The following is a 14,421-nucleotide window of genomic DNA, read 5'->3' as shown; positions in this document are numbered from 1 at the left end:
AGGCTCAGGGAATCCGTGTGATACTGTACAGCCCAGTATTCCTATTCACAGACAAGTTAATTTGAATTTAAAGTGTTTTAATATTAGCAGTTCTGATTGGGGACGTGTACCTGCACACACTGCTGGCCTGAAATCTATAAAAACCCCACAATTGTACAGCTCTAATTTAAATCACCTTTGTCCTTTGTAGCATTAGCCATAATTCCGTGAAACCCTAAATGCATTGCAATTATAATAACCCCCCAGGGCTTTTCTAGCCCATCAAAAATGTAAATGATAAAAAAGGAGTTCCTCCCTTCTCCCCGTCCCCAGAGTGTAAGGAATTTTTGAACTGGGAGAGCAAAAAAAATGGTTATTTCAGGAACTCCACGTTGTGAAGTTAATGACGTTATGGCTTCTGCTCAAACAGAGCCTATCATAGCACATATAAAAATCTGAAGGCAGCCTGATTTACAGTCAGTCATGCTACACTGGTAAGGAAGTATCCTTGTCAAGAGCAGTTTTAATTACTGCCACAATGGAATTGCTTAAATGAGGAAAACCTGAAAGGGTGAAATGGGGGAAAAAAAGGTAAATTCAGAAGGAGACGGAAAGAGCTGTAAGGGAAAGAAGGAGACAGTAAACTAGGTAATATGTTCTCATTTCAGGGTTCACTGGAGTTAATAATCTTGAATGTTCTGCTCATTCCTGGATCTTCACGGTCAAGTAGAAAATATCTAACCAAGGCCCTTCAATTTGCAGCAACAATAAAATGCCTTCTACACACCAATATTAATACCACTTCTTACTTATGGCTCCAAAATCTCTGTCACATTTTCACACTGGACACTGAGTAAGACTTGTCCACAAAGGGGCCAGAATCATACTGAATTGCAAGACTTTTTAAGCACATAGCTTCTAGCTGTATTAGAAAAGGCCACTGTAGATGGGCTTTCAGCTTAATTAAAAGAGATGAAGTAGATCTTCCTAAATTTTGAGTGTTTGTCTTGACAATATCATCTGCTGATGTGCCTTTGTGTTAACAATGTTCTGATTCGGAAAAGTAACAAGGGTGAGAGGTTTGGTACCCTTCAGTGTCCATGGGCTTCCAGGCTTAAACTTTTCTGCCTTATGGAAACATCACGGGTTTTTTGGAGCATGAGCCTTGTATCAATAAGGGCAGTATTTTCCACATGATACAGATGAGTTGTACAGCTCAGTCTCATTCCCAGTAAGACTCTTTGCCAAGCTGCACTAAAATAAGCAAGGTCCATCCAGGCCATCTGCAGCCAGAGTGGGAATCTGGCTCTCTACGTACAAGATAGGTAACTGTGTATTTTCTGTACAAAATGTAGACACTTCTTCAAACCCCTCCTCAACCCCCTGAGCATCCCTCAGCTGCCGCCCTCACTAAGGGCAATATGCGGGTGCCTTCAGAGAGGGGCACTTTGCATTCAGTTCCACTTAGCTCAGGAGTTAGAAATGTATTGCAGCAGGCTTATTTCAGCTGAAAAATTTCAAGTGCAATAAACTGGCCACAAGATTTGGGTCAAATGCTCCCGATTTCGTAACGAGGCTGTTTTCCGCCATCGCCTGGCTGTGTGAGCTCTTCCCTTAGAGCTCTGCTTAATGTGATTTAGGTGTGAGCAAAAGCTGGCTGGGCCTGCCTGTGCCCGGCAGCTCTGCAGCAGGGTTTCCTTCTCCTCGGGCACCCCTGAGCAGGAGATAGGGCAGGTCCTAGCAGCACCCCAGCTCGAGGAGTGCCAGACCCGAAATGTGAGGCCACGGGGGCAACGGAGCCAGGCACCTCCTTTGGGCCCGGCAGTGGGACAGGGCAAGTTCAAAGAGAAAGGATTCAGCGGCTCCGTACCGTCTCTTTTCCGAGTCGCGCCAGAAGGCACCTCTTTGCAGTTTTACACTGTAAGGCATGATTTACCAGAAGGCTGTTTACAGTAATAGCCCTGGTGACTCATGCAGAACCCCCCTCCTGGCTAAGTTTTCCCTTTGGGAATAGAAGCCAATGGATTTCAAATGTTGTGTTGTGTTCCACGCAGCAATAAAGCAGAAAGCCCAGTATAAACACTGAAGTGTTATACAGTAACCTGGCCTTAGTATGTATTTACTACAATATACCAAGTACTTGATGAGTTGTTGATATTTGTAAAAAGACAGATGTACCCTGAATAGCCTTTGAGCTAGAGTTTGAAATTAAACAAAACATGCCATTCTTCTGTAGCTCATGCTTCTCAAAACTGAAAGGCATTGGAGGAATTAATTATAGATGACAATGATTTATCTCATCTATAAAAGTAAGTATTGGGTGCTAAGCCAGCATGCCACTTTTTTACTTATTTAAAATAACAGAATCCTGTGTCCCTAACGATGATGATAAATATTTTACCACACAGATGTTAGGTAAAATTGGAAAGTTCTAATTGATGGTCACTGAGGACATATTTATTGAAAATTCACCTTCCAAAAGAGTAGAAGTGGCTTTTCTTGGTTTCAGAACTCAACTTTGTAGTCTTCTAATCCCATTTGATGCCTATAAACAAGAACTTGTCCTGCAGTGAGCCATCCCTTTTTCTTCCACCTTCCTTTCAAAATATTAATTCTCCACACATCTGTATTGGCATGGAGGTACATTAGCAATTAAAGTTCCTTGCAGATGTGTGTTTTATAGTGTGTTGTAAAGCTTTTTTCCTAAACGTCCTTTTGCTCTGCAGCATGTGTGAACTGAACTGAATGACTTTCTCAGTGTCTTACCGCACTCAGCCTTTGAGAGTAAAGTCTCTTCCTCTGTCTGGCTTTGCTGATGCTTGTGCATTGAGCATTGTTGCTGCATTTCTAGCTTTCACAGATGGATTGCTAGGAAATGTGTGAAACTGCCTTGGGCACCAAGAAAACAGGGGCATCAAGCCAGGACGTTGAAAGAATGCATCCAACAAATGCAGCTGCAACGTGTCGTGCTCCGCACTGAGCTCGACTCTCCTACCCTTGCTGGCTCCCTTCGCCTTCATCTAGAAAGGAGGCCACCTTTTAAGTACAAGCAAGTTGGGGAATTACAGTAAAAGTGCAAAATGAAATCTCCATTAAAGCATGTGCAGATGCCTTGCTCCGTGCTGAGAATCTATGTATTCCCACAGGTGAGATGAGCAATGAAAGTGCTTAGACCAGAGCATCTTTCATCAGATCCCTCCCTGTTAGCTCTGAAGTGCAGAGAGGGCAAGGAGCAGTACCTAGATACCAAAATTAAACAGTGACTGAATTTTGATTATTTTTTTTATCCACATTGATTCTTCCTGTTTTGAACTTTTCATTTCTTTGAGGTGGCCACTCATCATTTGAATTGAGTGGTGGTCTTCAACAATTCAAAATATTTTGAGAGGAGAAATTGGGGGCAGGAGAACAGACAAGCCTGTTCAGCATCAAGCTGTAAGGAAAAGATGGGAATTACCACTCCATCTCAATGCCTAGCAGACCTGAGGCACTCTACAAGCAGAGGAAGCAAGTCCAAATTTGGGTCTAAATCAGGAGGGGCTGCAGTTGCCAAACCATCTAATAACAGGCTCTAAAAGCCATACTTGTCCCCGGAGAAAGAACAAAGCTGGAGAATAAAAAAAAATTTGCAGAATTGCAACTAAATGACAAAATTACAGATGCTGTTTGAGCTTTTAAGGAATTCTTAAAAATATGTGATGCTAACAGAAAGGGCATAAATACAGTCTATGTCAATGTAAACTTTTCTGTAGCAAGACCAAGGCATCATTTATCTGTCTTATAATATTGCCATCATTGCATTCTCTGGATATTTCAGTGCAGGTCATCATTCTGCATGCACCTGGAATGAAAAAAGCTATGGCTGCTGAAGTCCATCAGGAAGAGAATATGGAAATGTACCACAATAGAAACAGATGGTATCCCCATCACCTAGATTAATATTTACATTTCAACCACTTCATCTCAAAGAGACCTAGCAGAAACGGAAGGGGCATAGAGAAGTTATAAAAATGATAAGACGACAGGGAAAACTGTCCTGGTAAGAAAGCTGGGTTGTAGAGGAAGATGAAAATGTAGAAAATAAACTGGTAAATTCTGTTTCATACTACAAAGACAAGAGAGGGAGCCAATGGGACTGAAATCTGTAATCACAAAACTAATTAAGTCACCATACTCTGTCTTTATACAATGCATAATTAATCTATGTCACAGATGTTCTAGAGTCAAGAGAGATTAGACGATTATATACATAATATGAACATCTGCAGCCATGTGATATAGGATAGAAATGCTCATGTTGTATGATATTACCCAGATACTCACTGCCAGAGTTTTGAATCAAACTTCTCTTATTAACAGGTTATTTTATAACTCCTTTGCACTAGGTTTGCAGTGTCTTTGAGCAGCTGGCAGGCAGCTGCCATCCCGTGTTCCTGATGCTGCTGAATTATTTGGCCTTTTCTGACCTGTCATTTATTCCACTTTAATTTAGAGAGAGATATGTGTATATATCAACCTCACACAACAGAAACTCTCCTGCAGGAAAAATAAATTATTTAGTTCTTCATGTGGTTTAAAGCAAAGACTACATTTTAAAGACTTTGATTACTATATATATATATATATATATATATATAAAAATTCTGTATATATTATACAGAATTAGCCATACAGATGCAGATCTCTCCCTCAGAAGGCTGGCTGCCTTTAAGCAGCTTTTGCCTTTGAAAACCTTGAACTCTGGATGTGACAAAATCATTAAGTCTGTATTTTAAAAGAATTACAATGAACACTAAAGAGAGACCCCACTTCCCACATACAAACTTTCTAGTGATAAAGAGCCTTTTCAGCCTGTATAATCCCATTTACTGTTCTTAATTGGAGAACTGTGTTTGTCAAAAAGTATAGAAGTCTTCAGTTGTTTGGAAGTGAGTCTGGCTCATCAGCTCCCAAGGGAAGAAAAGAACTATTTATTTTAACCGCTAAGCCTAAATACAAACTGCACAATAAATCTGTCTATCCAAATACTGACCTATTTCATGTAATGTCAGGATGAAGCTAGCCTTGCTGTATAAGGCTATTGTTGCTAATAAAGAAAGTAAACCTTATTAAGGGACCCTCTAACCAGCTTCCAGGACACGGCCCCGGGAACACCAAGCCCGCCACCCTTCTGCATTGCTCTTACAATCACAGCATGCAAGGATGCTAAAAATGAACCTCAATTGCCTAGCTCCATCTAGTGTCTGGGAAGCAAATCTTCAAAACCCATGCTAATTATTTATGTAAAATCCCTCTGTTCCCCTGTTTCCGCACCGAGAGCCAGTCGTGCACGGCGGGCAGCAAGGGGTAGCGCAGGGCCAGATGCATGTGGCCGAAACTGCAGCCTTTCCCAGATGACTCTGCCAAGCGGGGCAAACCCAAACCAATGGCGTTTCTGTGCTGAGGAGCCTACGCTGTGCCAGCGGCTTTTTGCTTCAGTCTGTGAACCCACGGATATCTGTAAAATATTTGCGAGGTGACTGGGCAAAGCTAGCTCGTATGAGGTAGCTATTGATTTGGGCATGTTAAACTTGTCAAGAGATCAGTGCCTCCACTGGGAAATTTATCAGGGTCAGCCATGGAAAACCACTGTTCCACATCAGAAGAGTTTATAAGGAGGATATGCTTTTAAATTCCTTAGGAATGCACCGAGGTCTGATTTCCAAGAGGAAAATGCCTCTGGCATTTCTAGACAAAAAGGTCCTACCCTCTCTTCTCTCTCCTCCATTTCCCAAAGCAAGGCCTACGTATGGAAAGCAGAACCACAAGAATGCAAAAGAGAAAAGGTCATCTTCGGCTCTTCCCAAACCCAAAGAAACTGCTCCTGAAACTGCTGGTAGCTCCCCTCTGCACATCATTTCCCTGGCTCATAGGTGATTTCTCTTTGACAGCCACAAAAAGAGCTCCTTGAAAATGTGCAACCGCTCAGCTGCCAGTCACATTTCTCTAGTTTGATGCGTTTCAACTGTATATCTTTAAGAAGAGACAACTTACGAAGAGAGAACCATGGCACATCCCCATCAGCTCTCTGGTCTGAGCATTTTGTACGGTGCTGAGATAGAACAGCTTAAACACTGCGACACTGACTTTGAGAGCAAACCAACAATAAGGAGATTTCAGAAAATGTTTATAAAATTTAGTAAAGATCTCCATTTAAAACGAGCTAGTTTTCTTTCTGGTCAGCTAAGAAATAGTTTCCTGTTTTTTCTTCTCTGTATATACTTTTGTATGGCTGGATTTGCAATACACTCCTGCCAAATTTCCTGGGAATTTTGTGGTTTAGTCCAACAGAAGCTGGACTGGTCCTGCTCCCTGCTCTGTAGATCGACATCGGTTATCTCCACAGCGAGCTGGCCTTCTTCTGAATCATCTGGTAGTATTTTCAGGAAACACTGCCATCACCCTGCAATGGGGTTATCTTCACCGTATGAGGAGACTGCTCTTTTTTTGAGTCATAACAATAGTTTGTAACTCTACAACAGCAATTGTGTACTCTTTGCTTCAGGGTATCTGATTTGCATAATAACTAGATAGATGGTTATTGTGGAAAAAATGGGCAGTATGCAAATCCCCAGGCTGCGGGAAGCTGACAGCCGTTGTGAGCCAATTAGAGAGAAGGAATTGGAGTAACTGCTGTACATGCATTTTTTTTTTTAGGAGTACATTTTCCATGAGTTATTTTAAGGTGGCACATCTGCAGGCCACCAGCTCTCCAGCCTTCTTCTCTCCTAGTCCCCTGCTACCTTCACAGCCTCTCTTCCCAGCCCCAGAACCTCACTTCATTTAGGAAACCCCAAAGAAGTCAACGTTGCTCCCCAAGGTGCAGCTGGTTCACACACCAAGCAGGATGTCTCCCTGCTGCGCGAAGGAGCCTCTCAGCCCCAATTGCCAAAAGTCAAAAGACGTCGATTGCCCCGGTGCCTGTGTCCAGGACTTCAATGCAATATTCCAGGACTATTGATGCACAAGCCTTTTGCCATGGCAAGATGTTGCTCAAATACCCATAAAACTGCAGTATAGCTGGATATACAGCATCTCCTCCTTTACTCCACAGAGACCCCCATTGCCTCCTTTTTTTAAAGCCTCCTTTAATCAACCCATGGCTAATCCTATTCATGCCTAAATTAACGTAAGGTAGTATAAGCTGCTTAGAGTTACTTAATGCCCCGCATCTACACCTCCCAGCTTCCTTCAAACTCTCAGATGCTAAAAGATAATGCTAAAAGACATCTGTCATTCTTAACCTGGCCATTTTGCACATTTCCAGAGCTAGCATTTTGCCCCTAAAAAGTAAAAATCAAAAGGGAATATTGCTACATTTTAAAAAAAGATAATTTTGCACTTCTTTTCTGCTTCTCTTTAGGATCAAGTTACCAGACAATATTTAGTCTGGTGAGACAGTAGCATGGGACATTTCAGAAAGGACTTTTTTGGCAGAAAAGAAGGAAGGAATTTGCAGATATTGGCAGCTGGATATACATTTAACTTTAAACTGACCTGCCATATGTTTAAACAATGCTCTACTAAGAGACAGTCAGCATTAATAAACTTTTCTAACTATTATATCTCTCTGAAGAGATAAGCATCAGTATATTCTTTTATCTAACAAGCTACTGTAGGTATCATGAGACTTATTGACTCATGATCTTCAGTACAGTCACAAACCCACAGTCACATTTATCTACACTAAAACATTTTGCCATCTATGCTATCAAAATATTGCAGAAGTCAAAAGAAAATATGTAAATCTTCATCAGAATCTAAAGTGTTTTGTAGCAATTGCAGCTAAGTGAAAACCAGATTGAAAAAAGGCTCACACACTCTTAAGCTGTTCAGAGTTAACTTGCTCACACAGAAGATGTTAGAGAATTATTTTATCAAAGAATGTGATAGTTTTTTGATTCTAAGTTTTCTTGAGGACAAGGTTCTGCAAATTTGTAAATAATAGCCAAAAAAGAAATAATTAGTCGAGGTAAGGAGGGAATATGTCTGAACCTTCGACCAAAACATACACAGAAGAACTTAACCTTTCACGGTCCCCAAACTGTAATTTTCTCATTTCTAAACTTCCTGGTTTTGACTAGTAATGGAAAAGGCATAGTGAAAGGGAAGAGAAGTGGGTTTTTATTGTATTTTGCTCAGTACAGACCAGGAAGTATCAGAAATCTAGATAAAAATAAAGTTTGAATGTAGAAGATTTTCAGACAGATTTCTCCAGCTCAAAGTTTCAGATCAGTGTGGCTAACCTTAAGATAAATATTTCAGCTTGTCTGGAAAGATAAGGTCTCTAACCTGTACCTGTTAAAACCGAATGGAGTTTTTCATGTGTTTTGGATTGGGCTCTAGACGAGAGAATAACCACTGGAAAAAATTCTTAGTTGTATTAATCAGCATGAAGGGTGCATTTGCTGTTATTTTAATAGCATTTCCTAAGATCTCTGCTTTTGCATAACAGAGTGTTGAGATAAGGTATCAACTGAAATTCGTAAACAGAATGTAATATTCTCATGTTAATGAGAAAAGTGAGATGTTGTAGTGGCTGCCCGTGTGCTAGGGTATCCGGCCTGCCTGTTTGAACTGCGGTGGGGCTGCCGACCATCCTGGCCATGAAGGGCTGGCCAGCGACCCACTGGCATGGTGGCACTGTGGGACCATGGCATAGCCCTACTAATCCCATGCTACTAGGCATCCCTAGCATGGGTCTCAAGGTGATGCAGCTTTTGAAACATTTTGAAGAAAAATATAGGTGTTTCTAGAAATCCTGAAGGATTTAGTCATAACTTCCAGGATCCTCCAGGCAAATCCTTCAATTCCAGAATATGGCGCCATTTCCCAGTACTTTTCTCAAAGCAGAAAGTAGGGTGAGGGCTCAGCTCTTGCTCTTTTCTTGGAAAGAAAGATCACTGCTGGACATGAGGAAAAGCATCTCTGAGACATGAGAAGTAACTGAGGGAAGCAGCGTTCCCATCTTTGGAGAGTACCTCCTTAAAGGAAAGAGCAGTTGGATCCATGCAGGCAGTCAGGGAAGCCATTGGATGATGTTTCACTTCCGACAGCAGCAAACCCTTGCGGTAGGTCTGATGTGCACCCTGCGTGTGCACCTGAACCCAGCTGACTGGGGGAAGTTTTTCCAACACCAGTGAGAAAGATCTGTGTTTGGTATCGGAAGGAAGGAAGAGACTTTACCAAATTTCTGGAGTGATCAGCCCCTGCCTTTGCAGCATTGTACACTCCTTCCCCCCATCTGCAGTTCTCCTGGCTGCTCTGGAAAACTACTGAAGCAATGTGTGGCTGGGGAGTCACTGGTGTGACTGTGCTTGCTGCGCTCACATCTTGCAGTAGCTACTGTGCTGGAGTTTCAGCTATTGCCATTGCCTACGCTCTCCGAATGAACCTCTTCGACAAAAGCGATGGGTAGATTCTGAGTTTGCACATTGACAGCAAGTCTAGGAGTACATGAGCAAGAAAAAGATATTATTCAGCTCGGTTCAGTCTTTCTAATGCAAGGCTGAATTGCACTAGAAAGACTGAATCGCACTGGCCGTGAGAGGATGTCTGTCTATCAGCAAATAAGGTTGTTCAACAGCTCTCCTTTGTCTTGGGGTTTCTCCAGAACAGCTCAAACCGTTTCCTCTGATGCAGATGGCAAAGGGTCAAAATAAACACACTGGTATATGTACGTGCACCTGAGCACATGCGTATACCAGTGGAAGTTATTTGTTGTAGTAGCGTAGCATACTCGCTTTGTCCTGGTTCATTATACCCACAACTACACGCTAATACCCCAGGTTCAGAATGGCAACAGAATGCGGCATTGGGAGGCTACAGGGAAATTGGAGGTGCCTGTTGAGTGACTAATGTGCTGATTATAATATCTGCCTGCTGAATTTTGCATAACACATGTGAGGGAACTACAGAAAGGAAAGTCAATAGGCTTGGGTCAATTTGTATGCAAACAGCCCAGCGATCTGTTGCTGTTGAACTTACAGATATTTGTACAAGACAAGGGCACTGTGGTGCTAAGCCAGGCTTGTTCTCTGCCTATATTTTCAGACCAGCGCTGGGAAACCAGAGATAGATCAGTGACATTCGTGTTACATTTGGTTTTAAATGTGAAAAAAAAAAGAGAGAGAGAGAGAAGAACTAATTATATGTTCCTGGCTTGATCTGTGCTTTACAAATTTGCGTTTATGAATTTTTTCCTCATGATTAGCAATTTCTATTTGAAAGGGTGAGGAAGTGCTTGGAAGAGTGAATTACTGTTCACCACCGCTGCCAAGTCTCATGTTTTAATTTCAAGTTTTATGATTTTTGATGCATTTCTTAAAACTCACATTCTTGGAATAAAGATTCTTTAACATTTCCAGCTTTTTTAAAATGTAAAACATGAAGCAATTGCACCTAAAAGATGAGATCTAAAAGGCAAATAAAAAGAATCCAAAATGTGTTATTTTAAACAAACTTCATGATTTTAGGTCAGTTTGATGGGATTTGGAAGGCCTGATTGATGAGATTTTAATGAAGTTCTACGCTTTATTCATATGAAAAATAGTATGTCAGTTATAAAGGTACTTTTTCAAAACCAGTTGCAATAGCCAACTAAAGAGAAATATTTGCAATGGCAAGTACAATGGAGATGTTGTTTGTTTTACATTTTCATATGGTGCATTTCAGTTACCTCTCAATTTTCCATGTCACCAATATGGTAAACTGGCTGAGACAAGGATCTGAGATGGTCAAGGAGCAGCAGGTCAATAAATATGATTGTCTTCTTCTGCACTTGGGCAGCGGATGTAAAACCAGTTGGGCAGATGAGTTTTACTGTCCACTTAAGAAATCTTTGGGATTCTGAAATCTGTTTCATTCTGGAAACTTTTCTCAGTCGGTTGCCTATCTTCTGCTTCAATATCTATGTTCTTTCAAAAGTGGCCTGTTCAAAGAAATGATTTTCATCTGAGCTCAGGTTCATCTTGTCGATGCATAAGTAGGATTTAGACTTTTTCTTTTTTCCTTTGGATTTCAGATTTCTGTTCTACTTCTGCTGCAAATCCAATTTGCCTACTCTAAGTCTATTTGTCAGGAACTACTACAATGCATCAGCCATTACAGTGCAACTGAAGAAATTAATGCAAATTAAAGAGTTCATTGCCATAGGAATATTCCTTTTAGTCCTGAGAAGACTAAATGAGTGTAATAGAAGCAGCATTTTCAGTTCAGCCCCAATTTCTTGCAGTTCTCTTTTCCGTTTCATTAAAGGTAGAAGCACATTTAGTGTGGAATAGGCAAGAATGTTAGAGAGGTTTGCAAAAAATAAGATGAAAGGAATGAATTAAAGGGAAAAAACAAGAAAGGGGAGACTATCCTCTTATCTGGGCTAATTTTGTGAACACAGTGTGGTGTGTTACAGGAGTCAAATGACTGTTAGTGTTGCGAATTTCTCCACTGCATGCCAGACCGAGGTCAAATCCTCAGTTTCCAATAACTGTTTTTTCCTGGATCAGTGTTCATTCTTCATGCAGACAAGCTCAGTTTTTTTCTTTTTATTCTTAAAGGTCAAATATAGAGACCATAAAATTTGCATCCCTCTGTCCTTAGCATAAAAAGAGGCAGAGTGCTGTTCTACTCCCTCCCCTTTAATATCTATTTCAGCGAGCTTTTCTTGCAACTTCCTAACATTTTTTTATGCGGTGATAGTGCCTTTAGCCCTCAAGCTGGATGCTGTGCAAGCACATGACATAACGTGATCCTTGTTCCCAAGAGCTTACGGTGTAGGTAAAACAGAACTATAACGATACAGGAAATGCAGCTTAGAGAGCTGTGATAAAAAAGCAAAACTTCAGTTCTCCTTCAGTGAAGAATTCCTGCTGAAGTCAAAAGGATCTTTTGTGCACAGATTTGGCCCCTGCAGTACCTCTGCCTCTTTTTTTGGTTCTCTTCAGCTGAGGTCGCTTACTATTAAAAGGGCCGTATTTTGCCATATTGTCAGGCATGTCCTGGATTCTACAGGTTTCAAGTTTTTCTTTTCAAAACATACCTGTGATCTTTGAAATTTGGGACTTGAAAGAAATACAGGTGTGATATGAAAACATGGTAAAGTACTGTACATACTGAGGTTAGAATTTGTACAGCTCGTGATTACACAAAGTCCAAGATAGCTGCACTGGGACCGGGCAGCCTAGCTTCTCCCATGTTTATAGGCAGCCTATAGGCAGGCAATCTGGGCTCTTATCTGTGGGCAAAACAGTCATGAAGCTTATAGTTATTTAAAGATCTGTGTCAGGAAAGATAGCGAGGTTAAAACAAATAGATTTTAAGTATTTTGGCATCTCACCATCCTTTGAATCCCGCTGTTAAATTATGAGGTTTTACAGCTGTTTTTCTTTCTTTAAAGTTTCTTTTCAGCTCCTTTTTTGCATTGTGTGAAAGACTCATACAGAGCAACAGGGGAAAACATGCCAGATAACGGATATACAAATAACGCTATCTGATGCACAGATGTAAAAAGTTATCTTTTTATATCATTTCTCAGAATAATCTGAATTTCATGCAGCAGAGCGACGTTTCTTAGAAGTCATCGGCGTTCCCTTAAGAGAGGTCAGAGCACAGCTTTTTCTGCTGCTGCCTTCTCAAAGCCTGGGGCAGGAAGGTGGCCAATGGCGCTCCCAAGTCCTTCCCCTCATTTCTGATCTCCTGCAGCCAGCCTAGAACAACAGGCAGAGGAGAGAGATCCAGCATGGCTTAATAGTCTTAACAGAGAGTTTAAAGCTAATTTAAAAGCATACCACAGAATAAAGGAATAAAAAAAGAATTAAATCTAAGCATCTACATCTTTGGGCATCTTGTTCTGTGACTTCGGGATGCTACTTTTTCCTCTGCAGGCATCACTTTCCAGACCATAACTTACCTTGTTAAGCATATAATTACCAAGGCAACTGCAAGTTAAAAATGTTAGTGGAACTAGTTAGGAACTGAGCATTTTTTTCTTTTTTAGCTCTGGTGCATATACGAGCTGGGGTATGCATATGTTTTTGAGATAGGCAGAAGGAGATCACAGTTACTACATGAACGGATTTTCTTTCTTCTTTACACTGATCTTCTTGTCTGCAGTTTGCTTTATGGTGGAGTGTAATAGCCACAGCCAAAGTTAAAGGTCACTCTGCCCCCAAAATACAACAAAAGATGACCCTGCACTAGGATCCCACAATCTAAATAGACAAGGCAGCGAGAGCAAGGGGGAAAGGAAGTGTCATTTTTATTTAGAGCGTATAAACATATTTACAGAAAACACATTTTAAAATCAGTGAAATGTCAGAACGTGGCATTTCTTGCTCTAAGATGTACCTGACCCATATTTTCCAAAGTGGTTGGAAACGTGGGGTGTCTCTCTGTTGGAGAATCCACACAGAGATACCTTAAGTAAATCTGATTTGCACAAGGTAGTGATGGTCAGAGAGGCTTGAATGTGTCTCCAGGTAAGTGCCTGGAATAACTCAGCATGTCTCACCAGCTTTCTCATGTCTATCAGCATCAAAGATACTTCTTTCATGCTTACTGCTACTGATGGTGTTAACACTTCACCAAGCTGAGCAAAGTTCACCCGTCAGTTTGGTCCACTCTGCACTTACAGTGTGTTGCCCAAATAACTGCCAAATAGTACTGTGAAAAAAAATCATACCCTAACACAGCTATAGTGGTGAAAACTGCACTGTAGATATAAGCCCATAATCAAAACAGTCCTTTTGCTAATGCAGTTTATTCTGATTGGCAAACTAATACAAGCTGTACTGAGACAAATCTCTTTTCTGAATATAAGCTGATTCACAGCAAAAAATAGGTACTGCCCTAATTAAACTGCACTAAACATTTGCTAATATAAACAGGGTTTGGGGGCCATATGCACAAAGATGTCTAGGTACTTAACTCCAGTGAAATTAGACAGGAAAATAGTTTTGCAGATCAGGGCCTCACCGTAGTTTCTATCTGCAAATTCTCACATGTCAGTAGAAGAATGCATCCTAAAGGTTACTTTTGCAACCAGAAAATAAAGTTGAAATAGAGATTGCACAACATATACAAACTTCAGGAAATTCATTGGGAGACCCTAAGTCTTCTGACAATACATATCTTGTGAGCTTCTGAACTTGCAATATCCACACAGGCATCTTTGGACAGTAAAGCTCACCCTGTTAAAGACAGCATCACAGACCAGGCTTACCAGATAGGAATAATATTGCAGATGGCTGCATAGCCTCAGCACAGACTTTTCATCTCTTCTGCATGTTCTTATTCCTGCCTTAAGACTCCAGGAACTTTTTCCCTTCTCTGTCACTGCAAACTATGTCTACTTCATGGATGAATTTCTGTCAAAAAAAATCCAAACCCAGCATATTAAACCAGGAAATG

This window comes from Apteryx mantelli, chromosome 5, assembly GCF_036417845.1.
Source record: "Apteryx mantelli isolate bAptMan1 chromosome 5, bAptMan1.hap1, whole genome shotgun sequence".
Lineage (NCBI taxonomy): Eukaryota > Metazoa > Chordata > Aves > Apterygiformes > Apterygidae > Apteryx > Apteryx mantelli.
The sequence above is the reverse complement of the archived record's forward strand: the minus strand, read 5'-3'. Positions refer to the sequence as shown.